The 18,313-nt window shown below is 30.3% G+C and overlaps 1 long non-coding RNA gene across 2 annotated transcripts; it reads left to right on the forward strand.

Annotated features, from left to right (window-relative positions):
* Positions 1 to 2,704: 2,704 nt before the first annotated feature.
* On the forward strand, positions 2,705 to 10,231 carry LOC111419178 (uncharacterized). 2 transcript variants are annotated; one of them, XR_002706912.2, is made up of 4 exons: positions 2,705 to 2,938; positions 3,022 to 3,127; positions 3,561 to 3,816; positions 7,934 to 10,231. It is a non-coding gene; the product is annotated as an uncharacterized lncRNA (long non-coding RNA). The 2 variants fall into 2 exon arrangements; XR_002706911.2 differs by lacking the exon at positions 7,934 to 10,231 and having other exon boundaries at positions 2,707 to 2,938; positions 3,561 to 3,908.
* The last annotated feature ends 8,082 nt before the right edge of the window (positions 10,232 to 18,313 follow it).

Consider the following 18,313-nt stretch of genomic DNA (forward strand, 5'->3'; position numbering starts at 1 on the left):
GAGTGTGGAATCAATAGTTTGAATTTGTCCGGATTGGGGGTGACTTTCCATTTGTGGAACCATGATGATATGTTGTTTTTCCATGCGATATTAGTGTTGTGTCACCTACGTATGAAGTATGTAGCTACCCGGATCAATATAGTTATATCAATTATATATCATAGCAGTAGACGTTGTGCAGGGTAGGTGAAATTGGGGATCCTTGAGGTAGTCCTTGGAGAGGGGAGAAAGCATTATTAATTTTGATGCTCAGTATCCTGTCGCGAAGATATTCATCTATAACTTTCAGGTAGGGTGTAGGTTTTATACATCTTGTATAGAAAGCCCTGGTGCCAGACTGCGTCGAAGGCTTTATTTATGTCAAGAAATAAGATCGCGGTTTTTCGGTGATGTAGATTCGTTACTTGTATGTTATTTGTGAGAATAATGAGTGGATGGATTGTTAATTGTTTCTGTTTGAAGCCGAATTGGTATATAGGGATTTTGTCTTTGATAAGGTGAAGAATTCTGGAGTTAAGGATACTTTCGTAGATTTTTCCAATTACAGAATTGTTGCTGGTGGCGCGTCATTATCTAGGCGATCCAGCATTACTATATCTGGCAACCGTGCTTATGCCAGATATATTGACAAAGGTATCTATCTGGAATTGGTCCGCGAAACGAGCTCTTAGTTTTTTTATTAGTTCATTTCTGCTCTGATTTTTTGGCTTATTCAATTCGTATATGTATGTGTCAATTATGTAGTCATGGGTTGACATCGGTTTATGAATTGACCATGCCTGGTGTCCTATTTCCCCGCAAGCTAAGCATGATACAGGGAGGTTTGTAGTGTAGTTGATAGTTCGTCTAGTATTAGAAAAGTTATGTGACATGTTTTTAGGAACTTTTCTGCTTAAAATGAATAAATCTATAACATATTAACATATGTACCATTCCTCATGAAACACATTGATTTTTATCAATACATTTTTAAAAACAACATAAATAACAAAAAAATTTTAAAATTCAAAGAATCGTAGAAGCTTTATTTTCGAAATTTAAAAAACAAACTAAATTTTAAACTGTTTTTTCTCAAAATGCAAGGGAGGGGGAAATTCGGATCACTCTTTTTCATTTCCATTGAAGATAAAGACAAAAATTAATTTGTTAATATAAAAAATTGATTAAAAAAAGAAATTTGTTCTTTTCTGGTATAAAATTAATTAAAATTTTCCTCGCAAACGTCTGACGGTGTAATTTTCTTTTGTGTTCCTCTTCTGTATTTGCTGTTGCAGCAGCCGTTCCTGTATTTCCGCTCTGGTTTTGGGCCTCGCCCAAACGGCTCAAGCTTCGATCAAAGGAACCAATTAAGATATTTATGCAAGTGGAAATGGGAGTTGGGCATAAACAAGGATCCCTCCTCTCGACGTTTCAACTCCGACTTCAGCCGCAGCTCTTTTCAGCGTTATTTAATTAATTACAACTATGTTAAATTTCCTTATAAAAAAAAAACACGTTAAATTTAAATCCAGCGTCATAAAGCTACAAAATTGTTTGCCGAGGGTTGAGAAGATACCAAACAAACCATAAAGTGCTGTATATGTAAATTCTCAATTCGCTTCATATCAGGGATTCTCAAAAATCCCGGTAACAAGGCGGATTTCAACCCCCGATGTTCCTCGATTTTACCCTCAGGACGTAATAGGGTAGTTATTTAGTTAACCTCCGCGCTCTGCCCTCGAGATCGCGAAGGTAAAGAGGGAAAATAAAGTAAGCTCGAAGAATGGGATTTGTAATTTAGAGGGATGTCGGAATTAAGGGTAGTTTATAGGTAAACCAGCCCAGGTCTTTAACTGATGGCAAAACGAAGGGTGGACGAAGTTTTTATTTCATTTAAATTCACACAAAAATCTTAATATTTAGAATAGAAAAGAGTTTTCGATGTCGACAATTACACAACGACCAAGATAAACAACCAACGCAAAGGCAATACAACATAAAAACCTCCAAAAGGGGCTGTAAAACTCACAAACACCGTCGAGGGCCGAAGCTGGTTCCCATTTTAATAAGCAAATGGTTTAAAATTAGTAAGAAACTTTAAAAGACGTTCCGAGCAAACAACGCTGTTAGATCGTGAATCTTTCCCTTGCTACTCGTAATTACATTCACAGTCTAAGATCCGAGAAGGTCGGAGCCTTTATTCCGCGTTTATGTATTCATGGCAACGCACAAGATTAAGGAGATGGCCGGCCAGAGGAAGAACGGAAGCCCGGAGAACGTATTAGGTATTATGCATGCCGGATTTGGATACTAATGGAGCGGGCTTTATGGAAAATTTAGTCACCCCCTCAAACGGGCATGATGGACCATAACTGGGGATTATGCACCAACGATTATTATAGTTATGGTGGTCACTTCGCCTAAGTGCAAAAGGATCAGCAAATTTACCATCAAATATCTAAAACTTAACAGATTACACATATTTTTATTTTTGAAATAACAAGCTATGTAACATTTTAGAGAAGACACTTTAAGGTTTAATTTGATGCCAAAATCGTTTCTTAAATTTCGTAAATAAAGTTTCCACGATTCTTTGAATTTTAACATTATTTCTTACTTATAGTTAAAATCAATATAACAATAAAAACACATAAAACAACAATAAAAAAAAATTAAATTCAATTTAACTTTCAACACTGTTCTACAACGTTGTCAATTTGTCAAACGACTCAGGTAAGGTAAGCGTGAGTCTTCAGGGTTATTTGTGGGTTCAACGCTTGAGTAAATGCGTACAAAAATAAATAACAAAACTCTCAGTGAAATAATTAATAATATTATCTTTTAACCTGTCGTTAATACGAAGTAAATTAATTAACCGGTTTTAATAATTGAATGATACGTAATGAAATTGTAATAACATAACCAAACAAAATAATAACTCAAATTAATCGTAATTAAGGTAAGTGAAATTTCAAAAGAAAATTAAAATAAAAACAAGGAATAATAATGAAATTGAAAATTATAACTTAGCTTATCTTGTAGATTATTGAAGTTCTCGGATAAGGAACCTTGGACTCTTCAATGGAATCGGTAAAAATGATTCTTGATTGGATTGAAATAATTCTTCGGAATGGATTAATTGGATCAGGTAAGAGTTCATTTTCTTGTTTATTATTTATTAATCTTCTTATTTTAACTTATTAAACAATAACTTTACTATTTTTGAGGTTATGTCACAATGGTGATTGACAAGTAACCTAACTTTTGTTGTGGTTTTTTAAACAATCGCGGACAAAATTAGCGTGCACTCCTCATCACGTTCGAAATCACACTAAAATCTACCAATTTCTTTTGTTTATTGCTAGAACATTTTAAATAACGTTTTCTGATTGGTTAAATTCTTCAACTTGAAATTCTTCATTTAAATTTCTCCGGTACTACCAACTTTGAAATGTCAAATGTCACCAATTAAATTTTATCAAAAATTATTAAAGTTTCTATTTTAACAATATTTATGCACGAAATGTTGTAGTTTTATTGCTTTAACTTTATTTTGCTGATTTCGGAACATTTTCTTTTAGATTTCAACGTCCAGCTTCAAAAATATATTCAAATATTTAATGTACGGATTTTCGTCCAATTCTTCATCAAAACTCCCATATAATGGATGGTTTTCGTCCTTGAGATGCTAAGATTATCATTTTCAATAATATCAACTGGACAAATATGAATTACAATAAGAAATTAATGAAAAATGAAATTTGAGGTTATGTCACTGTCGAAATTCTACAAAATTACTTCGTATCGACTTTACATGGATTAAATACAATAAAAAACGTAAACGGCCAACAATACATAATGAATCTATCATATTTACAACATTTTATTGATACAAAAATAAATTTCTATAATTATTATTCATAACCTCACCTACGATTAATACGATTATGCAAAATTTAAAAAAAAAATAATGAATAACTTGGTTTGGTTATATTATTATACTAATAATATATCTGATTAATATCTGATTAATACATTAATAATAGTAATAATCGATTTTGGACGGTTGTTTTTAAAAATGTATTATTAAACATCAACATTTAAAGAGACCTATCTCAAGAATTAATTGATATATCAAGTTGAGATAAAAAGCATTTGAAAGGAAATTTAATTGACTTTTATGATGTTCAAGGTTATTTCTTCAAAGCTTAAAATGTTGAAGATATCATTTTTTGACTCAATCACCATCACAGAGGTTAAGTTAAAAAGTACCAATTTTTAAACAGTCGTATCTCAAGAACTAATTAAGATATCGATTTGATTTAAAAAGCATTTGAAAGAAAATTTAATTGACTTTTATGATGTTCAACGTTATTGCTTCAAAGTTTAAAACGTTGATATTATGATTTTTTGATTAAATTACCAACACCGAGATTAAGTTAAAAAACATCAATCTTGAAACGATCGTATCTCAAGAACTAATTGAGATATCGATTTGATTTAAAAAATATTTGAAAGCAAATTTAATCTATATTTAACGCGTTCAAGGTCATCTCTTTAAATCTTCAAATTTCCTAGTTACACTATTTTGATATCGATCACAAATATTAATCAGAAAAGGTAATGTTTAAAGAGTCGTATCTCAAGAATTAATTGAGATATCAAGTTGAGATAAAAAGGATTTGAAAGGAAATTTAATTGACGTTTATGATATTCGAGGTTATTTCTTCAAAGTTTGAAACGTTGAAATTATGATTTTTTTGCTACTTATAGTAAAAATCAATATTGTACGGTTGTTTTTAAAGATGTATTGATCAAAATCAGTTCAAGTTGGAATAACCACCTATATATCATTTTAAAGAAAACAATTTAAGGTTCAATTTGATATTAGACTCATTTCTTAAATTTCAAATATGAAGCTTCCACGATTCTTTGAATTTTAACATTTTTTTTCTACTTATAGCAAAAATCAATATTGATAAAAATCAGTTCAAATTGGAAAAACCACCTATATATCATTTTAAAGAAGACGATTTAAGCTTTAATTTGATATTAGACTCGTTTCTTAAATTTCGAAAATAAATCTTCCACGATTTTTTTAATTATAACACTTTTATGCTATTTACAGAAAAAATCGATATTGCACGGTTGTATTCAAAAATGTATTGATAAAAATCAGTTCAAATTGGAAAAACCACCTATATATCATTTTAAAGAAGACAATTTAACGTTCAATTTGATATTAGACTCATTTCTTAAATTTCAAAAATGAAGCTTCCACGATTCTTTGAATTTTAACATTTTTTTTCTACTTATAGCAAAAATCAATATTGCACGGTTGTATTCAAAAATATATTGATCAAAATCAGTTCAAGTTGGAACAACAACCTATATATCATTTTAAAGAAGACGATTTAAGCTTTAATTTGATATTAGACTCGTTTCTTAAATTTCGAAAATAAATCTTCTACGATTTTTTGAATTATAACACTTTTATGCTATTTACAGAAAAAATCGATATTGCACGGTTGTATTTAAAAATGTATTGATAAAAATCAGTTCAAATTGGAAAAACCACCTATATATCATTTTAAAGAAGACAATTTAAGCTTTAATTTGATATTAGACTCATTTCTTAAATTTCAAAAATTATGCTTCCACGATTCTTTGAATTTTAACATTTTTTTTCTACTTATAGCAAAAATCAATATTGCACGGTTGTATTCAAAAATATATTGATCAAAATCAGTTCAAGTTGGAATAACCACCTATATATCATTTTAAAGAAAACAATTTAAGGTTCAATTTGATATTAGACTCATTTCTTAAATTTCAAATATGAAGCTTCCACGATTCTTTGAATTTTAACATTTTTTTTCTACTTATAGCAAAAATCAATATTGATAAAAATCAGTTCAAATTGGAAAAACCACCTATATATCATTTTAAAGAAGACGATTTAAGCTTTAATTTGATATTAGACTCGTTTCTTAAATTTCGAAAATAAATCTTCCACGATTTTTTTAATTATAACACTTTTATGCTATTTACAGAAAAAATCGATATTGCACGGTTGTATTCAAAAATGTATTGATAAAAATCAGTTCAAATTGGAAAAACCACCTATATATCATTTTAAAGAAGACAATTTAACGTTCAATTTGATATTAGACTCATTTCTTAAATTTCAAAAATGAAGCTTCCACGATTCTTTGAATTTTAACATTTTTTTTCTACTTATAGCAAAAATCAATATTGCACGGTTGTATTCAAAAATATATTGATCAAAATCAGTTCAAGTTGGAACAACCACCTATATATCATTTTAAAGAAGACGATTTAAGGTTTAATTTGATATTAGACTCGTTTCTTAAATTTCGAAAATAAATCTTCCACGATTTTTTTAATTATAACACTTTTTTGCTATTTATAGAAAAAATCGATATTGCACGGTTGTATTCAAAAATGTATTGATAAAAATCAGTTCAAATTGGAAAAACCACCTATATATCATTTTAAAGAAGACAATTTAACGTTCAATTTGATATTAGACTCATTTCTTAAATTTCAAAAATGAAGCTTCCACGATTCTTTGAATTTTAACATTTTTTTTCTACTTATAGCAAAAATCAATATTGCACGGTTGTATTCAAAAATATATTGATCAAAATCAGTTCAAGTTGGAACAACCACCTATATATCATTTTAAAGAAGACGATTTAAGCTTTAATTTGATATTAGACTCGTTTCTTAAATTTCGAAAATAAATCTTCCACGATTTTTTGAATTATAACACTTTTATGCTATTTACAGAAAAAATCGATATTGCACGGTTGTATTTAAAAATGTATTGATAAAAATCAGTTCAAGTTGGAACAACCACCTATATATCATTTTAAAGAAGACAATTTAAGGTTCAATTTGATAATAGACTCATTTCTTAAATTTCAAAAATAAAGCTTCCACGATTTTTTTAATTATAACACTTTTTTGCTATTTATAGAAAAAATCGATGTTGCACGGTTGTTTTCAAAAATGTATTGATCAAAATCAGTTCAAATTGGAAAAACCACCTATATATCATTTTAAAGAAGACAATTTAAGCTTTAATTTGATATTAGACTCGTTTCTTAAATTTCAAAAATAAAGCTTCGACGATTCTTTGAATTTTAACATTTTTTTTTCTACTTATAGCAAAAATTAATATTGCATGGTTGTTTTTAAAAATTCATTGATAAAAATTAGTTCAAGTCGGAACAACCACGTATATATCATTTTAAAGAAGACAGTTTAAGGTTTAATTTGACATTAGAGTCGTTTCTTAAATTTCGGTTATTTGATTTTTATTAGAATTTTTATTAGGTCAAATATAGGGCGATTTTTAAAAATTTTTATCTTAGAAATTATTTACCTTGGAAATTTAAAATTTGGTACAATCCAACCTCAATACTTCTTTTATAACCTAAAAATACGATTTACGAGAAATTAATTTTTTTATTTTCACTTTCCTAGTCTTGTTTGTAGTCTTCTTTGCAGTCTTGTGCTAGCAGGATATATAAGGAAAGCTTCTTCTTCTATTACCAGTATTTAGCTTTATGCTGCAGACATTCCATATTCCGCGAATCGGAATGGAGTAGTATAAAGGCCTCTGGCATCAGTATTTAGTCTTCTGCCAACAATACCTAATCGTCTGTAAGCAATATATAGTCTTCTGCCAGCTGTATCTAATAATCTGTAACATGTATCTAGTATTTTATAAGCAGAATAAGAAGCAGTCTGGTCATACATTAGCAATATCTAGTTTTAATATGTGGTGTGCAATGTTCTGCCTATATCTGGGTTATATAAATTATTACTTAATCAAAACTTTATAATTATTTTGAGAATTAAAACAAAATATTCGACTGAGTTAAAGTTTCTGCCCTAATCGGTACCCCCTTTTTCTATTTTTTAGGCATTGCTGATCTGGAGGTTGCTATTTTCGTCTCACCCTCCCAGGTCCAGAGGAACGAATGCGGGGTGGTCGTGAAGGGGGTGGAAAGAAGCAGCTCGAAATACTGGGTAGCAAAGGACGGAAGGAAGGTGCGGCGGGGGTGAAAGTTCCCTTCCATCGTCTCCACCCCCGCCAGCTTCCAGGATATTCTCTGGAAGCGACAATAAATCAAGACTGGGATTTAATTAAATCTTGCATTGAAGTTGCGCGGGTCGCCGCTCGCCGCGCTGCGGAGCCGCAAGTGGCGGAGGAGGGGGTTTCGCCGTAGGGGAGGTTCACCCCATCCCTACCGTCACCACTACCGACGCCGCCGCCTCCGCCCCCAACCCGGATGGTGCTATCCCCGACGTCCGCGTCCGTTTGGCGGTCATAATTTTTAATTATTGTTGGGAACGCAACGACAGCAGCAGCAGCAACGAGAAAGAAGAGAAAAAGATGGAGGTGGAGAATTTTTTCCCTTAACATAAAAAAATGAAAGCTCCACATAACCCATACGTATAACTGAATACATTAGCCCTTGCCCTTTTTAAGATCAAACGAGAAGCCCTTTTACGGCCAATCGATCCGCACGGTCCGAAAGACATCTGCAAGAACTCCAAGTCCGTCGGAGAGATCAAAGCTCACGCGAAAGCTCTCGACCGGCTTATACGGCGGACAATCCGTAATTGAAACGAGATCCGTAAGGTCCCGCTAAATTCCCCAGAATTAGACCCCGTCCATTCGGAAAAGCTTTGAAAGCTTCTTTTATTACATCACTGAAAATGAGAAAAATTCCCAACGCAACACTAACGGTTGGTCGAAAAGAAGCAAAACAGCACCTATCCGAGGCGAAAATCTTAACCCAACCGCAAAAGGGACTTGAAAGCTCCCCAATAAAAATGTTATAATCGACCACATGCGTCGACCGCAAACCATATCAGCCAATCGGAAATCGTCTTCTAACCGCAAAGCCACGCCTAGTCTAACCGCAAACCAACCGCAAGGAAAGGTGCGTCGAGACGCTGGAATATGAAAGCTCGTTGGAGCTTCGATTAACCACACGGAGAGCTTTTAACCCAAAATGTTTTGTGTTGAGACTTATCATATATAACACAAAACGATAAATTTTTTTTATCAATAAACGATATCTTTAATGAGAGCTTTTTTGATAAGAAAAAAAGCTCTCACCAACGCACTCTAACGTCTAGGGGAGAAACTTGAGTGTACTTTAAGACGAGACAAACGTCGTAAAGAAATACTCTCTTAAAACTCCCCCCTTTCTTGGGACCGCGCTAAGATCGGATTTTGCATCTTTTAAATTTAGCAAATCGCAAAAAATTGATTTAATTTTTCTCTAAAATAATTTTTTAATTTATACAAAGAAATTATTATAAACAAAAAAAATACTTCTATAATCAAGTTGCAACAAAAACATTCTTACCTTGAGTATTGATTTTTCGCGATGTTCCACGAAACGTTACGAACGCGCACTCGTTAAGAAAAGCTCCGACTTTCAGCCGGGAACTTTTCTGCCCCCTATTTTCCGTACCCTTTAAGATGCGATGTAAGAAACGGGGAGTTTCGCAAGACGTTCACAGATTGCGCTAGAGTGAAGAGAAAAATTTAAAAGCTCTCCCGGAGGCTGTCTATGGGAAATTTGCGGTCGCTTTGATACTCTGTATTGGTAGTCTCGGCAATATTCTATTCATCCTTCTCTGTCTGGCGATGATGCTTGTTTGATTTCGCTTTTCCAACCCGCCCCGAGGTGATTAGAGATTACTGAAATGAGGATCGAAAATGAATAGTGTCTGCTTTCGTAATGTCATGAAATATTTTTTAAAATTTTGTCTGCATAGCTAAATGGAACAGAATTTAGTTAGCCTATCTAAATATCCCATGTGCTTCTCTCCTTGAAGTGTCTTTTCAAGGATTTAGCAGAAATATCTTTCTGCCATCGCAAGTTTGATAGAGAACAGCAAGATCACTGAAAAGTTCAAATATCGTGGATGCACCATTTGGCAAATGGAAATCGACAAATCGGCAAATAGACAACTTTTAATAAATGAATCATCTATTCGGCGCATTTAGAGCTGTCATGTCGGTACTTTCTACTATACAAGAAAGAATCTGTATAAAAAATGACACAATCCGCACTCTAGAACTTCTTCGTCCAGATGTGACGTTAGAAGTTTTGTGAAAAGTAGTGTTGTTGAATTTTGTTGTTCAAAATATGATAAATGGTTATTAGGTGTGATTATTACAGATCATATTAAGAAGAAAGCTTTGAGCTTTAATTTAAAATAAGCCTTATTCCTTAATTTCAATAAATACGGCTTCCATGAATTTTTAAATTAGCATCTTTTTTTGACACTTTTCGATTATACGAAAATGTAAGTTTTATTTCAAAATTCTTTTTCTCAATATTTTTCCAATCAAACCCAACGAATATTATACATCGTTTTAAAGAGAAAGCTTTGAGCTTTAATTTAGAACAAGTCTTATTCCTTAATTTCAATAAATACAGCTTCCAAGAATTTTTAAATTAACATCTTTTTTTGACACTTTTAGGTTATACGAAAATGTAAGTTTTATTTCAACATTTTTTTTCTCAATATTTTTCCAATCCAACCCAACGATTATTATACATCGTTTTAAAGAGAAAGCTTTGAGCTTTAATTTAGAACAAGTCTTATTCATTAATTTCAATAAATACGGCTTCCAAGAATTTTTAAATTAACATCTTTTTTTGACACTATTAGGTTATACGAAAATGTAAGTTTTGCTTCAACATTTTTTTTCGCAATATTTTTCGAATCCAACCCTACAATTATTATACATCGTTTTAAAGAGAAAGCTTTGAGCTTTAATTTTGAACAAGTCTCATTCCTTAATTTCAATAAATACGGCTTCCAAGAATTTTTAAATTAACATCTTTTTTTGACACTTAGGTTATACGAAAATGTAAGTTTTATTTCAACATTTTTTTTCTCAATATTTTTCTACTCCAACCCAACGATTATTATACATCGTTTTAAAGAGAAAGCTTTGAGCTTTAATTTAGACCAAGTCTTATTCCTTAATTTCAATAAATACGGCTTCCAAGAATTTTTAAATTAGCATCTTTTTTTTGACACTTTTAGGTTAAATAAAATGTAAGTTTTATTTCAAAAAATTTTTTCTCAATATTTTTCCAATCCAACCCAACAATTATTTTACATCGTTTTAAAGAGAAAGCTTTGAGCTTTAATTTAGAACAAATCTCATTCCTTCATTTCAATAAATACGGCTTCCAAGAATTTTTAAATTAGCATCTTTTTTTGACATTTTTAGGTTAAATAAAATGTAAGTTTTATTTCAACATTTCTTTTCTCAATATTTTTCTAATCCAACCCAACAATTATTATACATCATTTTAAAGAGAAAGCTTTGAGCTTTAAATTAGAACAAATCTCATTCCTTAATTTTAATAAATACGGCTTCCAAGAATTTTTAAATTAACATCTTTTTTTGACACTTTTAGGTTATACGAAAATGTAAGTTTTATTTCAAAATTTTTTTTCTCAATATTTTTCCAATCCAACCCAACAATTATTATACATCGTTTTAAAGAGAAAGCTTTGAGCTTTAATTTAGAACAAGTCCTATTCCTTAATTTCAATAAATACGGCTTCCAAGAATTTTTAAATTAGCCTCTTTTTTTTGACACTTTTAGGTTATACGAAAATGTAAGTTTTATTTCAACATTTTTTTTCTCAATATTTTTCTAATCCAACCCAACGATTATTATACATCATTTTAAAGAAAAAGCTTTGAGCTTTAATTTAAAATAAGTCTTATTCCTTAATTTCAATAAGTACGGCTTCCAAGAATTTTTAAATTAACACTTTTTTTTAACACTTTTAGGTTTTACGAAAATGTAAGTTTTATTTCAACATTTTTTTTCTCAATATTTTTCCAATCCAACCCAACAATTATTATACACCGTTTTAAAGAGAAAGCTTTGAGCTTTAATTTAGAACTAGTCTTATTCCGTAATTTCAATAAATACGGCTTCCAAGAATTTTTAAATTAGCATCTTTTTTTTTGACACTTTTAGGTTATACGAAAATGTAAGTTTTATTTCAAAATTTTTTTTCTTAATATTTTTCCAATCCAACCCAACGATTATTATACATCGTTTTAAAGAGAAAGCTTTGAGCTTTAATTTAGAACAAGTCTTATTCCTTAATTTCAATAAATACGGCTTCTAAGAATTTTTAAATTAGCATCTTTTTTTTGACACTTTTAGGTTATACGAAAATGTAAGTTTTATTTCAACATTTTTTTTCTCAATATTTTTCTAATCCAACCCAACGATTATTATACATCGTTTTAAAGAGAAAGCTTTGAGCTTTAATTTAGAACAAGTCTTATTCCTTAATTTCAATAAATACGGCTTCCAAGAATTTTTAAATTAGCATCTTTTTTTTGACACTTTTAGGTTATACGAAAATGTAAGTTTTATTTCAACACTTTTTTTCTCAATATTTTTCTAATCCAACCCAACAATTATTATACATCGTTTTAAAGAGAAAGCTTTGAGCTTTAATTTAGAACAAGTCTTATTCCTTAATTTCAATAAATACGGCTTAAAAGAATTTTTAAATTAACATCTTTTTTTGACACTTTTAGGTTATACGAAAATGTAAGTTTTATTTCAAAAATTTTTTTCTCAATATTTTTCTAATCCAACCCAACGATTATTATACATCGTTTTAAAGAGAAAGCTTTGAGCTTTAATTTAAAATAAGTCTTATTCCTTAATTTCAATAAGTACGGCTTCCAAGAATTTTTAAATTAACACCTTTTTTTGACACTTTTAGGTTTTACGAAAATGTAAGTTTTATTTCAACACTTTTTTTCTCAATATTTTTCCAATCCAACCCAACGATTATTATACATCGTTTTAAAGAAGAAGCTTTGAGCTTTAATTTAGAACAAGTCTTATTCCTTAATTTCAATAAATACGGCTTCCAAGAATTTTTAAATTAACATCTTTTTTTTGACGCTTAAGGTTATACGAAAATGTAAGTTTTATTTCAACATTTTTTTCTCAATATTTTTCCAATCCAACCCAACGATTATTATACATCATTTTAAAGAAAAAGCTTTGAGCTTTGATTTAAAATAAGTTTCATTCCTTAATTTCAATAAATACGGCTTCCAAGAATTTTTAAATTAACATATTTTTTTGACACTTTTAGGTTATACGAAAATGTAAGTTTTATTTCAACATTTTTTTTCTCAATATTTTTCGAATCCAACCCAACGATTATTATACATCATTTTAAAGAGAAAGCTTTGAGCTTTAATTTAGAACAAGTCTTATTTCTTAATTTCAATAAATACGGCTTCCAAGAATTTTTAAATTAGCATCTTTTTTTTGACACTTAGTTTATACGAAAATGTAAGTTTTATTTCAACATTTTTTTTCTCAATATTTTTCTAATCCAACCCAACGATTATTATACATCGTTTTAAAGAGAAAGCTTTGAGCTTTAATTTAGAACAAGTCTTATTCCTTAATTTCAATAAATACGGCTTCCAAGAATTTTTAAATTAGCATCTTTTTTTGACACTTTTAGGTTATACGAAAATTTTTAAAAATAAAAAAAAAGCGTTTCTATTAATTTAAAAAATTCATATCTCGAGAACTAAAGGTTGTTTTACAAATCGGTTTTTTTCATTGAATAGAGAATAAATTTATTGATAATTTTTCAGAATTGCGTAATGATTTTTCAAAAAAATCGATTTTTAATAAATTTTTAAAATCAATCTTAAATATGGAAAAAACCAAAAATTTTTGACCAACTTTAAACATGCATATCTCCGAAACTAAAAATTATTTTCGAAAGCGGCTTTTTTCGTTGAAAAGCTCACACTTTCATTGATAAGTGATAATAATTTCAAATCAATTTTTAACAAATTTTTTAAACAAACTCTAGAAAAATCGTTTCTTGTAATTTAAAAAATTCATATCTCGAGAACAAATCGGTTTTTTCATTGAATAGAGATTAAAAGGGGGAGACTTTAATAAAATTATAAAGATATATAATCAAAATCCAAACTATAAATCGTGAAGAGCACACACACCCCTTATCTTATCTTTTAACTCCTTACCTTATCAGGGGTTCATATCTGCAATGTAGCTTTTGTACGTTGAGCTACAACCCCCTGAGGCGATGCTAAAGCCGATGAGAAAGACGGAAAGGGTTAAATAGAGGATGTACTACGTGTTAATCAAGATTGTGTTCTTATTACACCTTGGGGAATGCGTCTTAGTAAATGAAACGACCTCTAACGGCGTCCTCACGTAAACTGGGAGCACTTGATTATTATTCCAAGTGGGGTCGAGTTATTGTAAACAACCCCCGCGAAGAATCAACCCTCCACGGCTCGCCGGCAGAACGTATTAAATCATTTTCGTTCAAGACCTAAAATATTTGTGGAATTCCTGAAACGCTTGCGTTCCTGTGTAGACTTTTTTTTTGAGCTCGCTTTGTTCTGGACCTACAATTTCTCTCTGGCGGTCAGTTTCAAGTTGCTGAAAGTATAAAAGGGATGGAAGAATGTGACTTTTAGAAATTTGGGGTACAACGAAAGTATGTTCGAAACAATGCGAAAATTTCTAATTAATAAGTATCAAGAGGGACAACAGCTCTAGTCCGGTGATGTTTCACTGGTTCACCGTTCTCTCGTCTGTTTATTAGGGTTAATTGACAACGGGTCCGGTCGTTATAGGCTACTAATTAGTGGTGACAGGTGCACAGTACGTGCCACGGCTACAACCACTCCAAATCTGGTTCGGCAATTGCATTAAGCGGCCAAACAATGCCCCATGTGGCTGTACGCGGCGCAGTATCGCAAATATCCTGCCCTTTCGTGACTGCCGCACTCTGCCCGGAGTAAGTTACGAACGAAATTAATCTGTAATAGAAACGACCACAATCGAGTCTAAACAGGACGAATTTAGTTTGCTTCATAGATGTTTATTATTTTTTGAGGAATTGGGAAATGATTCATATCTCAAATTAAAGCTAAAAGATTCTATTGTATGAATTTGTATCTAAATAATGGGGTTTGATATAGATCTAAGGAAATCTCTTAAGTTGGGTTATGCCAAAAATGTGAAAATTAAAAAAAAATCGCCTTGACCTTACTTTGAGGAGTTAATAAATGATTTATGTCTTAAAAATATGAAAATTTGATGAATTTCGTTATTTTACTCTGTACCAATGGTAACATTCGGGAATCGGAGAATGATATAAAAAAACTTTTACAACAAAAGTTGTAGCAAATTTTATTCTTATCAATATTGCTCTCTTGCGCTTTTGCTCTCAGATGTACAGATATTGAGAAAAATGCGAAAATATGAAAATTTGACGAATTTCGTTATTTTACTATGTACCAATGGTAACATTCGGGAATCGGAGAATGATATAAAAAAAGTTTTAGAATTAAAGTTGTAGCAAATTTTATTCTAAACAATATTGCTCTCTTGCGCTTTTGCTCTCAGATGTACAGATATTGAGAAAATAGCGAAAATATGAAAATTTGATAAATTTCGTTATTTTACTATGTGCCAATGGTAGTATTCAGGAATCCGAGAATGATATAAAAAAAGTTTTACAACAAAAGTTGTAGCAAATTTTATTCTTATCAATATTACTCTCTGATGCTTTTGCTCCCAGATGTATAAATATTGAGAAAAATGCAAAAATATGAAAATTTGATAAATTTCGTTGTTTTATTAGTTATCAATGGTAACATTCGGGAATCGGAAAATGATATAAAAAAACTTTTAGAATTAAAGTTGTAGCAAATTTTATTCTAAACAATATTGCTCTCTTACGCTCTTGCTCTCAGATGTACAGATATTGAGAAAAATGCGAAAATATGAAAATTTGACGAATTTCGTTATTTTACTATGTGCCAATGGTAACATTCGGAAATCGGAGAATCATATAAAAAAACTTTTAGAATTAAAGTTGTAGCAAATTTTATTCTAAACAATATTGCTCTCTTGCACTTTTGCTCTCAGATGTACAGATATTGAGAAAAATGCCAAAAGTTGAATATTTTATGAATTTCGTATTTTACTATGTGCCAATGGTAGCATTCGGGAATCGGAAAATGATATAAAAAAACTTTTAAAATTAAAGTTGTAGCAAATTTTATTCTAAACAATATTGCTCTCTTGCACTTTTGCTCTCAGATGTACAGATATTGAGAAAAATGCCAAAAGATGAATATTTTATGAATTTCGTATTTTACTATGTGCCAATGGTAACATTCTGGAATCCGAGAATGATATAAAAAAACTTTTACAACAAAAGTTGTAGCAAATTTTATTCTAAACAATATTGCTCTCTTGCGCTTTTGCTCTCAGATGTACAGATATTGAGAAAAATGCGAAAATATGAAAATTTTATGAATTTCGTTATTTTACTATATGTCAATGGTAACATTCGCAAATCGGAGAATGATATAAAAAAACTTTTACAACAAAAGTTGTAGCAAATTTTATTCTAAACAATATTGCTCTCTTGCACTTTTGCTCTCAGATGTACAGATATTGAGAAAAAAGCAAAGATATGAAAATTTGATGAATTTTGTTATTTTACTATGTGCCAATGGTAACAGTCGGGAATTGGAAAATGATATAAAAAAACTTTTAGAACTAAAGTTTTAGCAAATTTTATTCTAAACAATATTGCTCTCTTGCACTTTTGCTCTCAGATGTACAGATATTGAGAAAAATGCAAAGATATGAAAATTTGATGAATTTCGTTATTTTACTATGTGCCAATGGTAACATTCAAAATTGGAAAATGATATAAAAAAACTTTTAGAACTAAAGTTTTAGCTAATTTTATTCTAAACAATATTGCTCTCTTGCACTTTTGCTCTCAGATGTATAGATATTCAGAAAAATGCGAAAATATGAAAATTTGATGAATTTCGTTATTTTACTATGTGCCAATGGTAACATTCTGGAATCCGAGAATGATATAAAAAAACTTTTACAACAAAAGTTGTAGCAAATTTTATTCTAAACAATATTGCTCTCTTGTGCTTTTGCTCTCAGATGTACAGATATTGAGAAAAATGCGAAAATATGAAAATTTGATGAATTTCGTTATTTTACTATGTGTCAATGGTAACATTCGCAAATCGGAGAATGATATAAAAAAACTTTTACAACAAAAGTTGTAGCAAATTTTATTCTAAACAATATTGCTCTCTTGCACTTTTGCTCTCAGATGTATAGATATTGAGAAAAATGCGAAAATATGAAAATTTGATGAATTTCGTTATTTTACTATGTGTCAATGGTAACATTCGCAAATCGGAGAATGATATAAAAAAACTTTTACAACAAAAGGTGTAGCAAATTTTATTCTAAACAATATTGCTCTCTTGCGCTTTTGCTCTCAGATGTACAGATATTGAGAAAAATGCGAAAATATGAAAATTTGATGAATTTCGTTATTTTACTATGTGTCAATGGTAACATTCGCAAATCGGAGAATGATATAAAAAAACTTTTACAACAAAAGTTGTAGCAAATTTTATTCTAAACAATATTGCTCTCTTGCGCTTTTGCTCTCAGATGTACAGATATTGAGAAAAATGCCAAAAGATGAAAATTTTATGAATTTCGTATTTTACTATGTGCCAATGGTAACATTCGGGAATCGAAGATTGATATAAAAAAACTTTTACAACAAAAGTTGTAGCAAATTTTATTCTAAACAATATTGCTCTCTTGCACTTTTGCTCTCAGATGTATAGATATTGAGAAAAATACGAAAATATGAAAATTTGATGAATTTCGTTATTTTACTATGTGCCAATGGTAACATTCGGGAATCGGAGAATGATATAAAAAAACTTTTAGAACTAAAGTTGTAGCAAATTTTATTCTTATCAATATTACTCTCTGGTACTTTTGCTCCCAGATGTATAGATATTGAGAAAAATGCAGAAATATGAAAATTTGATGAATTTCGTTGTTTTACTAGTTATCAATGGTAACATGCGGGAATCGGAGAATGATATAAAAAAACTTTTAGAACTAAAGTTTTAGCAAATTTTATTCTAAACAATATTGCTCTCTTGCGCTTTTGCTCTCAGATGTATAGATATTGAGAAAAATGCAAAAATATGAAAATTTGATAAATTTCGTTGTTTTACTAGTTATCAGTGGTAACATTCGGAAATCGGAGAATGATATAAAAAAATTTTTAGAATAAAAGTTGTAGCATATTTTATTCTTGATAGTATTGCTCTCTTGAACTTTTGCGCTCAGATACATCAATA

Source organism: Onthophagus taurus, chromosome 5 (genome assembly GCF_036711975.1).
Source record: "Onthophagus taurus isolate NC chromosome 5, IU_Otau_3.0, whole genome shotgun sequence".
Lineage (NCBI taxonomy): Eukaryota > Metazoa > Arthropoda > Insecta > Coleoptera > Scarabaeidae > Onthophagus > Onthophagus taurus.